Source organism: Puntigrus tetrazona, unplaced genomic scaffold (assembly GCF_018831695.1).
Source record: "Puntigrus tetrazona isolate hp1 unplaced genomic scaffold, ASM1883169v1 S000000003, whole genome shotgun sequence".
Lineage (NCBI taxonomy): Eukaryota > Metazoa > Chordata > Actinopteri > Cypriniformes > Cyprinidae > Puntigrus > Puntigrus tetrazona.
In genome coordinates this window covers 1,909,516-1,914,449 of record NW_025047683.1, presented here as the reverse complement: position 1 = coordinate 1,914,449, position 4,934 = coordinate 1,909,516, and the positions used below count along the sequence as shown (strand labels likewise).

The following is a 4,934-nucleotide window of genomic DNA, read 5'->3' as shown; positions in this document are numbered from 1 at the left end:
GCCGGCGGGCGACGGAGGTGGCAGACACCCACCGAAGCCGCCGAGAGGAGGACGCCGCCGTCCCAGACGCCTGGGGGACGCTGACCTCCCTCGTGGGAGGGGAAGCCGAGGAAGCGCCGACTCCGCCGAGGAGGCGATGCCCGTGGCGGTTCGCACTTGGGAGGACGGAGGGGAGCGGGAAGCCCCTGCGACGCCCAGCCGCGGGACCCGGAGGTCCCGATCGATGGGAAAGCGACCAGACAGGCGTGGCCCGGACGGACCCGGGCCGCAGCGCGCTCGGGCGTCGATGATCGATGTGTCCTGCAATTCACATTAGTTCTCGCAGCTGGCTGCGCTTCTTCATCGACGCACGAGCCGAGTGATCCACCGCTAAGAGTCGACTCGCGCTTGAGTTTAGCGCCCGGAGGCGAGGCCGAACTGCACAGGCTTGTGTGGGTTCAAAATACAAAGGGGGTCGCTCGACGGGCGCCGCCGCGCGAGAGGGGACTTCAACCCACGGTCCCAAGGCCTGCTGGGTACCCGCCGGGGTTGGCAAAGCAAAGTCTTTCAGAGGCTCGCGCCTCGCCCCCACCCCGCGCCAAGGGGGTGGGGCGCCGCGTAGGTTGCTCAAGCCTCCGCGGAGGTGCGCTGCTTCCCAGGGGAACGGCGCTCTTCTCGCGATCCTCTCCGCTTCTGCCTTAGGTTTTTGTGCGGTTCTTTTGCCGCCTTGGATGTTTGAGCGGCAGACCTCTCGGGCCACGGCCGCTGGAACATAGAGTAAAATAGGATAGAGGTTTTTTTACCTCGACGGGCGCCTCCTTCGCGGGAGGAGACTTTGAACCCACGGTCCCGGAGGCCGTATGGGTACTCCGCCAGGGCCCGCTCGCCCCGCCGCTGGAAAGCAGGGGCCCGCCGAGTGCAGCGACAGTCAAGTTCTCTCGGATCTCTCTCTCTCTCCCCTTAGGTTTTTGTGCGTGTTCTTTGCCGCTTTGGGTTTTTGCGCGGCAGACCTCTCGGGCCACGGCCGCTGGATCATAGAGTAAAATAGGATAGAGGTTTTTTTACCCCGGACGGGCGCCCCTCCTTCGCGGGAGGAGACTTTGAACCCACGGTCCCGAGGCCGTATGGTACTCCGCCAGGGCTCGGCTCAGCCCCGCCGCTGGAAAGCAGGGGCTCCGCCGAGTGCAGCGACAGTCAAGTTCTCTCGGATCTCTCTCTCCGCCTTTAGGTTTTTGTGCGGTTCTTTTGCCGCTTTGGGTTTTTGAGCGGCAGACCTCTCGGGCCACGGCCGCTGGATCATAGAGTAAAATAGGATAGAGGTTTTTTTACCCCGGACGGGCGCCCCTCCTTCGCGGGAGGAGACTTTGAACCCACGGTCCCGGAGGCCGTGCGGGTACCCGCCAGGGCCCCGGCTCGGCCCCCCGCCGCTGGAAAGCAGGGGCCCGCCGAGTGCAGCGACAGTCATGGGCGCCGCGTAGGTTGCTCAAGCCTCCGCGGGAGGTGCGCTGCTCCCAGGGGAACGGCGCTCTTCTCGCGATCTCTCTCCGCTTCGCCTTAGGTTTTTGTGCGGTTCTTTTGCCGCCTTGGGTTTTTGAGCGGCAGACCTCTCGGCCACGGCCGCTGGATCATAGAGTAAAATAGGATAGAGGTTTTTTACCCCGACGGGCGCCTCTTCGCGGGAGGAGACTTTGAACCCACGGTCCCGAGGCCGTATGGTACTCGCCAGGGCCCGCTCAGCCCCGCCGCTGAAAGCGGGGCCGCCGAGTGCAGCGACAGTCAAGTTCCTTTTTTTCTTATCGCGCTTCGCGCTGCTGGTGCTCCGGAGGGGAGGCCGCCGCGAGCCGCCGCCTCTGCCGCGCACCGAGCTTGAGACGGGGAGGTGGGCTAGGCCTCGCCCGGGCGGGCCATCGCTTGGATCGGGCCGGGCCGAGCACGATCCTTCCGCAGGTTCACCACGGAAACCTTGTTACGACTTTTACTTCTCTAGATAGTCAAGTTTGATCGCCTTCCGGCGCCCGCCAGAGCTCCCGCGAGAGGCCCCCGCGGCCGGTCCGAGGACCTCACTAAACCATCCAATCGGTAGTAGCGACGGGCGGTGTGTGTACAAAGGGCAGGGACTTAATCAACGCGAGCTTATGACCCGCGCTTACTGGGAATTCCTCGCTGATGGGAAATAGTTTCAATCCCCAGTCCCGATCACGAGCGGGGTTCAGCTGGAGCCCGCGCGCTCTCGGCGCAGGGTAGACACACGCTGATCCGCCCATTGTGGCGCGCGCAGCCCCGACATCTAAGGGCATCACAGACCTGTTATTGCTCCATCTCGCGCGGCTGAACGCCACTTGTCCTCTAAGAGTTTTTGACGCCGACCCAAGTGGCCGCGCCACTATTTAGCAAGCCGGAGTCTCGCTCATTATCGGAATGAACCAGACAAATCGCTTCCACCAACTAAGAACGGCCATGCACCACCACCCACAGAATCGAGAAAGAGCTATCAATCTGTCAATCCTTTCCGTGTCCGGCCGGGTGAGGTTTCCCGTGTTGAGTCAAATTAAGCCGCAGGCTCCACTCCTGGTGGTGCCTTTCCGCCAATTCCTTTAAGTTTCAGCTTTGCAACCATACTCCCCGAACCCAAAGACTGCGGGTTTCCCGCACGCCGCCCGGGCGGTCATGGGAATAACGCCGCCGATCGCTGGTCGGCATCGCTTACGGTCGGAACTACGACGGTATCTGATCGCCTTCAACCTCCGACTTTCGTTTGATTAATGAAAACATTCTTGGCAAATGCTTTCGCTGTTCGCCTTGCGCCGGTCCAAGAATTTCACCTCTAGCGCGCAATACGAATGCCCCGCCGCCCTCTTAATCATGGCTCCGGTTCCAGAAACCCACAAAATAGAACCGAGTCCTATTCCATTATTCCTAGCTGCGTATTCAGCGGCGACGCCGCCTGCTTTGAACACTCTAATTTTTTCAAAGTAAACGCTTTGGCCCTCGACCGACACCCAGCCAAGGGCATCCGGGGCGCCGAGGCAGGGACCTGGGACGGGCGGTGGCTCGCGCTCGGCGGACCGCCAGCCAGATCCCGAGATCCAACTACGAGCTTTTTAACTGCAGCAACTTTAATATACGCTATTGAGCTGGAATTACCGCGCTGCTGGCACCAGACTTGCCTCTCCAATGGGTCCTCGCCATGTGTTTAAGATACGCTATTCCAATTACAGGGCCTCGAAAGAGACCTGTATTGTTATTTTTCGCCACTACCTCTCCGAGTCGGAAATGGGTAATTTGGCGCGCTGCTGCCCTTCCTTGGATGTGGTAGCCGCTTTCAGGCTCCTCTCCGAATCGAACCCTGATTCCCCGCCACCCGTGGTCACCATGGTAGGCGCCTGATGTACCATCGAAAGTTGATAGGGCAGACACTGAATGAATCGCCGCCGCGAAGGGCGAGCGATCGCCCGAGGTTATCTAGAGTCACCAAAGGTACCGGTCCGAGGACGGATCGCCGGGGGCCCGGATGGGTTTTGATCTGATAAATGCATCGCTGCCTCAGCCTCCCGCCCCGCGAGGAGGGCGGTCGCCCGGTCGGCGCTGCTTGCATGTATTAGCTCTGGAATTGCCACAGTTATCCAAGTACCGGGTGGAGCGATCAAAGGGACCATAACTGATTTAATGAGCCATTCGCAGTTTCACTGTACCGCCGTGGTGCACTTAGACCTGCATGGCTTAATCTTTGAGACAAGCATATGTTACTGGCAGGATCAACCAGGTAACCCCTGTGGGTCGAGGGGACCAACCGACGCTGGCGCTGCTTTTGCCTCACACACGGGTCTCAGTCCGCCTGAGGAGGGGGCCTGGGCAGACCCCGCTTGACCTCGGCTAAGACCGCCGCCATAGGGCGACGCGCTGCTCGAACCTTTCGGCGGGGTCGCCGCTGGGGGTGGGTGGCCGCTGGGATCGCGCCGACGCCGAAAAGTGTGTTTCACGGGACGGGGTACCGCCGCGCGCCGCCGGACGCTGCCGCGTTTCTGCCCTCCACGCCCGCCGGTGACGGACTCTCGCGCTCTGACCGCCGCCTAGGCCTCCTCCGGCGGGTTCGGCGCGCTTCCTCGGGCTGAGGGGGCCTGCTCGTAACGAACGCCCAAATTGCCCGGCGCGCGCGCTGTCAAAGCCCAAACGTAAACCCATTGCACGCCGTGCTCTGCCAGGCACTCCCGATTTCATAGCGGCAGCGGGCTGGCCGGGTGGGGTCTCTAGGCTAGGCGCGCCGCTTCCAATCGATCACGCTGGGCCGAGGGGGACGCCGCCGCCGAACGCCCTCTCTCGGCGCCTGTGTCCGTGTTTCAGGTGAAGCGCTCGAGCAGCTCCTCGCCCGGAGCTTCAGAAAGATTGGCGCTCAAAACCTAAGTCGATATGGACTTAGTCGCTTTTTCGACTTTTTTTCGCCAGAGACTAAGTCCACAAAACACGCGCTCACCGAAATCGTACCCATGTAAAAGTTGTTCTGTGTAAACGCCACCTCCAGGGTCGCGGGAAAATTTGAATCATGCCCGGAGGAGGCCTCTCGGTCGGCCTGACTCGAGCCTCGGAGGGTATGGAAGTCGGACCTTTCCCGGTTGACTTAGTGCAATTTTCAAACGAAAATCATCCAGGCGCTTCATCCGACCGATCGAGTCCGGTTAAGCGCGCCTTCCCGACGCTTTCCCACTCGACTTCCCGCCGCCCTGGAGGAAATTTTTCGCTCAAAACCTAAGTCCAAACATCCAGGCGCTTCATCCGACCGATCGAGTCCGGTTAAGCGCTTTCCCGGACGCTTTCCCACTCGACTTCGCCGCCCTGGAGGAAATTTTTTTTCGCTCAAAACCTAAGTCCAAACATCCAGGCGCTTCATCCGACCGATCGAGTCCGGTTAAGCGCGCTTCCCGGACGCTTTCCCACTCGACTTCGCCGCCCTGGAGGAA

The 4,934-nt window shown here is 61.1% G+C and overlaps 1 pseudogene; it reads right to left on the bottom strand.

Moving 5' to 3' along the window:
* Nucleotides 1-229: 229 nt before the first annotated feature.
* LOC122331874 lies at nt 230-378 on the bottom strand (annotated as a pseudogene).
* Between the last annotated feature and the right edge of the window lie 4,556 nt (nt 379-4,934).